This window comes from Ipomoea triloba, chromosome 10, assembly GCF_003576645.1.
Source record: "Ipomoea triloba cultivar NCNSP0323 chromosome 10, ASM357664v1".
Taxonomy (NCBI): domain Eukaryota; kingdom Viridiplantae; phylum Streptophyta; class Magnoliopsida; order Solanales; family Convolvulaceae; genus Ipomoea; species Ipomoea triloba.
In genome coordinates, this window is record NC_044925.1 from 17,324,120 (window position 1) to 17,334,083 (window position 9,964).

At 44.9% G+C, this 9,964-nt stretch overlaps 1 pseudogene; it reads left to right on the top strand.

The window, feature by feature from the left end:
* LOC116033224 overlaps positions 1-9,690 on the top strand; it is a 14,960-nt pseudogene extending 5,270 nt beyond the window's left edge.
* The last annotated feature ends 274 nt before the right edge of the window (positions 9,691-9,964 follow it).

Here is a 9,964-nt window from a genome sequence, read left to right on the forward strand (position 1 = left end):
AAGTGCAAAACGGCAAAAGAGGTATGGGATACTTTGATGTTAATTGGTGAAGGTGACGAACAGGAAAAGGAAAACAAGCTCACCGTGGCCATGAAGAAGTTCGAAGACTTCAAGATGAAGCCAGGAGAGAGCATCGACAGCATGGAGTCTCGGTTCATGAAGCTCACAACCGAGATCAGTGACCTTGAAAAGGAGATCCCACAAAAGGAGCTGAACCTGAAGGTCTTACGTGGCCTCACTAAGGAGTGGGAAGTAAAGGTGATCACGATGAGAGATCACCGAGATCTGAAGGAAACCACAACAGACAAACTCTTCCGGGATCTCAAAGCCTTCGAGTTCGAGATGTTCCCAAGAGATGAGGACATTGTGGATCGACGAAACGTAGCACTTGTTGCTGAGCAACCATCCACATCTTCAAGGTCAGACTCTAATCCTATGAATGTTATGTCTGACGAACAGTTTGCTCTCTTTGTGAGAAAGTTCAGGAAATACATGAAGATGAACCAGGAGAGCAACAAAAGTTCACCTTCCTCCTCAAGAAGGAAAAATGAGAGATATCCATCCAGAAGGACGGAGGAGGAAAATCAGGGTCTATGCTACAACTGTAGAAGACCGGGACATTTCAAGGCCGAATGCCCTTACCCACTAGTAAGCAAGCATCAGGGCCAAGAAGGCAAGGATTCCAAGAGAATAGAGGAATCCAAGGAGAAGCCAACACAAGGTGGCTTCAAAGGATCATCAAAGACGTATCAGCGCAGGAAGGCGCTTGTTGCTGAAGAATTCGAGAGGACAATCGAGGAGTCCGAGACGTCGAGCTCCAGCGAAAGCAGCAGCAGCTCAGAGGATGAGAGGGGGCTCATCTGCTTATACACCGAGGAAGAGGAGAATCAATGCCTAATGGCCATTGACAACGAGGTAACCTCTACTCCTACATCTCGCTGCTCTACTTCTACCTCTCGTTGTTCTTCATTTAAAAGCGATGAGGACCCCTTCGAGATGTTGGAATCGCTCAGAAGGAACCTTAACATCGCCAATAGCACTCATGCTAGAGTGATGGATGAAAACAGCAAGCTAACTGCTGAAAGAGATATGCTTAAGAACGTCTCGAAAGAGAATTTGGAGCTGACTCTCAAAGTAAGTGAGTTAGAAGCCAAAGTAATCCTACTATCTGAAGAGTGCAAAGCTCGAGAGACGAGAGAGCTTAATCTTCGAAAGGTCATAGCATCATACACTAATTCCTCCAAAGCTATGGAGAAAATGGTGGTTGATCACAGACCTACAAGTGATAGAACCGGTCTAGGGTTCCATCAAGACCATCTCTCGAGAAATAAACAGACCAATGGTTTGGGAACTTCAAGAAATGGAGGATCTCAACCCAAACCAAATAAAGGTCATAAAGGACCAACAAAAAAGACCAGGGTAGCTATTAATAAACCGTCCCTATACACCAGCAATGGAAAGTATAGGAAAGCTACGAAGAATGGCCGGGTAAACAATATCGAGAGATCACCTTGCTATCTCTCGCAAGGCCATTCCAAGTACAAAAAGAGCTACACTCCATATAATGCACCTCAAGGCAAATATGGAAGGTCTGAGATCCACATAGTTAGGAACTCACGGATGGAGAAAGGCAGACTCTATCCATCTAGTGAGAATTGGTCATCAAATCACAAGTTCTGGAAGAAACCTCACTTTCAGCAATTTCACATGACCAAACAGCGTATGAAAGGCATGGTGCATAAGCCGGTCGAAAAGTCTCTACCTAAGTTGATTTATGCACCAAAGAGGCCTAAAACCTTTGCTAGCATTCCTTATAATTATCAAACGTACAATGGCTACATTGCGCCTAGGCCTGGAATAATGGGCACAAGGTATAAATGGATGCCTAAACTCCCTAACCCACCAGGACCCAAAGTTTGGGTACCTAAACTTGCTTAATTGCCTTGCAGGACACCAGGGACATGTGGTTCATTGACAGTGGATGTTCGAGACATATGACGGGAAATCTAACACTGCTAGAGAACATCCAACCTATCGAAAGTCCCTTGGTGACATTTTGCGACAACGGGAAGAAGGGGCGCACAAGAGCTGTTTGTGAAAGCCAAAAGAATGAGCTGGTTCTTACAGGCGTGTCCTACGTTGAGGGGCTCAAGTTCAATCTCCTTAGTACAAGCCAGTTCTGTGACAAGGGCCACAAAGTTGTCTTCACCAAAAGCAAATGCCAGATTATGAGCGAGGAATCTCTCGAAGTTGTCTTGGAAGCAGCAAGGAAAGGAAACATGTACATAGTGGATTGGAGGTCTGCAAAACCATCCCTATGTATGCTAGCAAGGAGCAAGGAANATAGAAGGGAAATCCTCAGTCAAAGTACCTATGGGAACCTCTCTACGTATCGATGTCGACAGCGAAGGTCGAGAGGTCGATCAAACCACTTATCGAGGTATCATCGGATCTCTTCTTTATTTAACTGCAAGTAGACCAGACATATCCTTTGCAGTAGGTGTATGTGCTAGATTTCAGGCAAGTCCTAAGGAAAGTCACCTAAATGCATCCAAAAAGATTCTTAGATATCTAAAGGGTACGCAGAGTGTTGGGCTCTGGTATTCGAAAGGTGGATCTTTCGAACTTATGGGTTATTCAGATGCGGACTTTGCCGGTTGTAAGATAGATCGAAAGAGCACATCAGGGACATGTCAGTTTCTAGGTGGAAGACTTGTCTCATGGTTTAGCAAGAAACAACATTCAATAGCTACAAGCACTGCTGAGGCAGAATATGTAGCAGCTGGAAGTTGTTGTGCTCAGATCTTATGGATGAAGCAACCGCTAATGGATTATGGTGTTGAGTGTAAGGAGGTTAAAATTATATGTGACAATACAAGTGCTATTGCCATCACCCACAATCCAGTGTTACACTCCAGAACAAAGCATATTGATATTAAGTATCACTTCATCCGAGACCACGTTGAGAAAAAGGACATCACTTTGGAATATGTTGCAACAGAGGAGCAACTAGCAGATATTTTCACAAAAGCGTTATGTGAAAATAGATTCTCTCAACTAAGGTTAGAATTGGGAATGATAGAATTGGAATGAATGGTCAAATCTTATCTGTGTTCGAAAGGTAGTTCGAGAGATCACCCGATCAGCTTGTCTATATACGTTATGTCTCGAAGAAGGGTAGTTCGAGAGATCACTTCGAAAGATAACAAACTGATATCTCTGAACGGAGGAATAAGGAGGTGTAGGGATCAATCACTCAGGGGGAAGATCCCTAACCAAATCAAGAAGGAGGAATAAGGAGGTGTAGGGATCAATCACTCAGGGGGAAGATCCTTAAACTCATGAGGAAGATCATTCACCTTCGAAAGGTGAATTTGATAAGCTCAACGGATATATGAGGTGGAACGGCTATCTTTGGACATAAATGCTAGCCACGTGGTCATCGGTTACTGGCGGTTTTCCGCACTTAAGGGAGTTATCTTGATTAGTGGGAGCATGATCATATAGTTACTTTTCTTTATTACCCCACTATCCTAAATCTAAAACCGCTCTGTTATTTTACCAAAAATACCCTTATTTTTCATATACACTGACCGTTATCAGGGGTATTTCTGACTTCTCACATCTTTTAAATCAACCGGGATCCTTCCACGGGTCAAACTCTCAACCCTACCCATATATCCAACCCGAATCCGCCTAATATAAAAGCAAAATCCTTCTTCTTTACCCGGATTCAAACTCAAAACCATATACCCAAAATCCCCAAATACTTAGACGCTGTACACATTCCCTCCAAAACACACAAACTTTCTTCAATGGCGTCTGAATCATCATCTTCTTCATCTTCATCTTCATCCTCCAGTGCATACCAGAGAGAGCTAGACCACATACGCTCTCAGATTAAACAAGTAAAGGCGGGAAGCATCCTTGACAAAGATGGCTTCATCACCCACTCGCCAAATCCAACAATGGCGGAGAGAGTCTTGAAGAAATTTGAGAAGGCAGGACTAATGCGGTACATGACGCATGACTACCGAACCATTCATGACCTCGACTACACAGAATGGTTCGCTCATGCCAAGGTCATGAAGGGCAAGATTGAAAGCCGCTTCAACGAAATAGACATAACAATCTCTGTGGGTGATTTACGAGCAGCATTCGACTTTGCTACGTCGGAGGAGGCAGTCAAGCACCTATCGGACTACAACATGGATAAGCAGGAGTTTTGGGACAAAATCCGATTGGAGACTGCACCACCCAGAGCATCCTCTGCCCTCCGCAGATTTCATTTGAAGGAGAGGTTTGCCCTAGCCGCCGAGCTCATCATAAAATTCATCCTCGGCAAGGTGTCCGGAACAGACGAAGTCAATCTGGACACTCTGAAAATCCTCCACGCCATCTGGAACAACAACAAGTTGGACTGGGCTCACATCATCTTCGACTGCCTCAAACACCAAGTGCAGAGCTCAGTTTCCAACTCCGACCTGACAATCTACAAAAAGGTTGGTTTTGGCTTTGTTGTTCAATTTCTATTGAGACTGAAGGGCTTCGAACTGAGGGAAGGGCGAGAGGTTCATCGGAATACCTATATGGGTAGAACGAAACCTCAAGCTAAGGCAAAAGGTGCTAAGGATGCATCTTCACCCTCAAAGCCTAAGGGAAGGGGCAAAAGGAAAGCCCCAGCTAAGGAGAAGCGCTCTGATGACGAGCTTTTGGACACCCCAGTCAAGAGGGTTGAATTGAAAAGGAAGGCCAAGAGGATCAAGACTGCTGCTGTCACCCAGGTTCGAGAGGTGACACCGTCCGTTATACAAGTACCATTTGAGGACAGGGCACAAGCCCAGGGGGAACCTCAGGCTACACTGGCCACTGAGGTTGAGAGAGTGCCCCCTACCAAGTCCCTGTCAGGAACTTTAAGTGTTGATATACTTGCTGTTGATGGTTCTGAGGATGTTGATGAATCTGTTGGTTTGCCTCAAAAGGAGGCTCGAGAAGTTGAAGGTACTGGGATCAGTGATCCAGTACAGGGTATTGTTGAGGAACAACGACAGGTGGTTCGCGAGGTAGATATTCCAGCAGCTGAAGATCTAGACTGTGTGGTGGCTGCTGATGGTCAGGGCACTGTGGTCAGGAACCCAGTGCAAGCTTTTCTGAATGATGGGTTGACACATGATCTCTCGGATGTTCGAGAGATAACTGAACAAGCTGTGGAGTGTGCATCAGCAACAGAAATCCTACCTGCTGACTCTGATGAGCTGAATGCTGAAATCACATCTCGATTGAATCAAAGTGTTGAGAATGTATCGAGTTTGGACGACTTCTCCAGAGTACTTCGCTGGATCAACTGGAGAACAGGTCCCTTTGATCAATTGATCTCAAGAGCAGCAGAGAGGGAGGCTGAGGAACGATTTGCACTAAACTGGTTAGATCTCACTGAAATCCCAGCCGACGAGCTTCAAAACCGTGCCCATGAGATGCAAGTAATCAGGAGTAATCTTGGTCGATCTGACAAAGGAAAGGGCATAGCTGTTGATGCACAAGAAGATGAAGTCGAGCCTGAAGAAGATCCTGAACTAGATGCTCAATTTCGAGAGGATATCAGGCTTGCCACAGCAATATCCTTGGGACAAAGTGTAGAACACACGAGAGGTCCAGGAGAGACCTCTGGGGTTGCTCGAGATGATGCTGACACTCCTACTCCAACTGCAGCAATCCCCTTGTCCCAAGTGAGTGAATCTGCTCTAGAAGACCAGGTAGCTTCGAGAGGTGAATCCGAGACCTCTGAAGCACATGAGGTGGCACCTAACTCTGTCTTACTACTGCCACCACCTGAGTCCACACCCTCGAATGCAACAGATGAAGCTCAGACAGTTCGAGAGGGTGAAATTTTGTTGCTCCAACTCCCAGGCTTTCCCATCGATATGGTTAATAGGGAAAGGTGGAGTGCACCAGTTGCTCCTGAGATAATAGATATTCCAGACTCACCAGAGCATACTGAAGTGCAAACACGTGAGCAACAAGAGCAGAATGAGGAGAACCCTGCTGGTTCGAGAGTTGAGGTTCAAGAAGGTGGAAACCGGGAAGCACCTGCCGATGAATCAACTCCTCCAGTAGATGATCGCGTTCCCAGCACTGGTTCGAGAGGTAGTGTTGAGGGGGAACCTCAATCAGATGGAAACCGGGAAGCATCTGATGCAGAGACTCCCACCTTGGCCAATCCTACCTTACCAGCAGCTGAAGCTGAGGCTCCAGGTTCGAGAGGTGAAGAGCAAGAAGTGATCCATCCCTCAGGTGGAAACCGGGAAGCACCTGATATGGAGCTACCTTCGAGCTCTGATCCCAGTGTCCCTGCTGAACCTCAGGAAGTCAGTCGAGAGGTGGAATCACGAATGCAAGTCATGGGTGGAAATCAGGAAGCACCCAAGTCCCCTCCGACTAGAGGTACCACTCAATCTTCTTCTCCTTCTTCTTCTGACTTTGATCAACAGGCCGAACGAGCTTTCATTGGCGAGGTGCGTCAATTCATGGCTGATCAATCTCAGAGGATGGCTCAACTTGAGCATGTACTTGCTGTTGTTCGAAACGCTGCAATACCTGTGACTGGCTCCGGTGACTCCCAAGCCAATCACGAAGAACTTCTCGAACAAGCAGTGTGGGCTGAGAATGCAGCACAAAGGGCTGCGGATGAGGCTGCGGTAGCTCGAGCAGAGACTGAAAGGATGAGAACTGAATTCGCCGAGTTACGAGCAGAACTTCAAGCCCACCAACGCTCAAGTGAACTTCGACAGGATGTGATGCAAACCATACTCACTGACCTGTCGCACCAAATGCCTGCCCAAATCCATGCACTCTTCGACGGTTTGTCCTCCTTACTTTCCCTCCGCTATGATGCCAACAAGGGGGAAAAGAAGACTCAGGGAGGGACTTCAACCAGCAAGAAGAGGGCGGCAAGTGAACCAGCTGGACCTCCTCCTCCTCCAAAAGTTCCAAAGTCAACAAGAAAACAAATGGTGGAAGCTGAAAGAGCAGATATGTTAAGGATCCAGCGTTCACTGGAAATAGGAGAAAGAAGAGAAGAAGACAAGGAAATCAGAAGAAAGAAACAAGAACAACAAACAGCCAAAGAGAAGAGAGACAAGCTACTCCTACAGAGCTACAAGGCAGGGACCAAAGAAGACTCAAACGAATATCTTCATGGAATCATAGTAAGTCTTCTTACCAAAACTGACTTAGCTCTTCATAGCGGTCTCACTCTTCCGGAATGCATCGAATGGTGGAGAGATGGGGTGATTGAAGGCAACTTCATAGGTGAAGCCTTTGTCAATTACCTTCACCTGGATATATCAAACGAATATCTAGAGCAGGTGAACTTTGAAGACCTCCACAAGACACGAGCAGCCATAAACGAGAAGAGGAAAGCGAATAAGCAGTAAGCTCTCGATGTCTACATGCATTCGAATTTGATGTTGTTCTTTATCTTCTCTCTTTTCTGCTAAAGCCCTGTAAAACACTCCTGTTATGATAATATATATATCTTTTGTTGGGGTGTTGCGTGAGTTTGGTTATTCTTGCTTTAGTAGATCAGTTGTCAAACTTACCATATGCGCTGAAAATAAAATCAATGCTTTTTCTTTTTCAAATCAGCCATATAAGTAAGTATAAGTGTTGGCATCATCAAAAAGGGGGAAATTGTTAGGAACATCATGTAATAGGTTTTGATGATACCAACTGTTAAGTAAGAATCCCCAAGTCTCGATACATAGGCAAAACAATGTAAGTTCGATAAGTAAACTAAGAGCGAAAATACAACCGGGTAATTTGAGCTCAACTCGGGAAATATTTAAGCTTAAGGTAAACTTGTTTGAACAACTTAGAAGTTTTCGTGTTGTAAGCAAACAGATAGATCAGAAGCAGGCACGAGACAACTCTGGAGGAATAAGGGTCTACGAGACATCAACTAAGTCTCGAGACACAAGCCAAGTTCGAGAGGTAAGGACCTCTCGATATACCTATCGAGTTCGAGACGTAAAGAATATTCGAGAGATAGACCTCTCGATACATGGGATTGAAACATCAAGTGGTCGAGACATCTTTTATGGTCTCGATAAACCGGCACTTCTCCAAGAGGCTGAATGTTAGTCAACATGTGCAGATAAAATACTCTAAGTTTGGAGAAGAAGAATATCATGGAGATAAAATATTGAAGAGGTGCTGAGCGGGAGGTTTCAAAATGGACGGAAGTGGATGACACGTCAGACCTCCACCACAAACGGTCAAGAAGTGCACCAATCCTGAAGTGGTCAGATTCCCCAAACAAGGAATGATGGGAACATAAAAAGAGTAACTTTATCCAAAAGAAGCAAGTGAAGCATGAACTCAAGAAAGTGGAATATGGAATATTCACTACAAAACAAAAGGCTCAAGTTACAAGACCACTACTCCATGAAAAATGCTGAAATTGTGCAAAGACCCATGTTCGGCGTGGGAGACCAATTTCAAACGGAATAGTTTTCCCTCCAACGGAACTATTCTTCTACTCTCATATATAAGGACGTAAAGACACAGAAAAAACAGGGGTTGTGAAAGAGGTCAAGAGGTTAACAAGAGGTGTCTGATAAAAACGTTCCAGTGCAAAGTGCTTAACTTGGAATATCATCCTGATATTCAATACAGCGAGAGAACACATCTTAGTGTTCGAAGAGAGTTACAAAGCTAAACTGTCATACATCCAGAAGGTGACCAAAGCTGCTCTACATCAAAGTTGATTCAACGATAGCTTGTGGTCAGATTGGAGATTGTTACATTCAACTGTGACTATCAACAACGTCTTGCTTTGGATTAAGCAAAGGAGGTGGAGTATCCTGGCTGCTGTCCGAGCGAAAGAAACCTGAGGCTTGACGCGGGCTTGGTGATCAAAGGTCAAGCGCTCGAGAGGTGGAGTAACTGGAAGCGGGGAGAAAAACCTGAGGAGAGGCGGAGGAACCTGGCTGCTGGCCGAGCGAAAGAAACCTGAGGCTTGCCGCGGGCTTGGTGATCAAAGCCCAAGCGCTCGTTATTGTACTAGAAAGGGAAGTTTTTAGTGCAATCCTTCTAGGGAGTTTCTGGAAGAAGAGTGGAAGTAGGCGGGTTGGCCGAACCACTTAAAAATCTCTCTTGCATTTACTTTCTGTTTTTATCTCTCGCTAACTTCTCGATTGCACTGCATATAATCACACCTCTCGAACTAACCCAAACTCGTGCTAACCAAAAAGGGGATAATATTTCCGCTGCGCATAAAACTTTGTCTTCACCTCGTGAGGTATCGAACTTAAACATCCTAAGTTCAATACACACGAGAGGTCGTAAAGATTTGCAAAATCTTATACAAGTCTATTCACCCCCCCCCCTCTAGACTTGTACCCCATCCCCTTGGGACCAACAGACAGTAGTGGCAGAGCATGACTGGATGCAAGATAGAGCCATTGCATATGCAGGGGAACTCCGGAAGGTCAATGTTAATGCTCTGTTCTCTGCTATAAGGATGCGGTCCATGAATTCGCAACAATTGGCACGCTTCTTAAGACTCCTCAAGCTCAAGCTTGTGCTGAGTCTTTGACTAAGGAGACCAAGAAACAAGTGTGCTCATTAAAACCTGGACTTGAAAGGACGAAAATGCCCCTCAACTTCACGGCCTTCAAACTGGAAGACTAACTTTGGACTAACATTGTCCAACTTTAACAAAGTCTGGGTAAAATATGGTCAAATTAATAAAATTGGACTAAATGTGTCCAATGCACCATAAGTCTAGGACTAAAAAAGGATTTTACTCTTCACAAATTAGTATTCGACTATTGATTGAATCCAATTAAATCCTCAACTATTCAAATTTTACCTAATATGGTCCCCCGTCAATTGCTACGTCTAAAGTATGTTAACTCTAAGGTCATATGCGTAATTTCACCATCTCAACCTCCAAAATCACCCA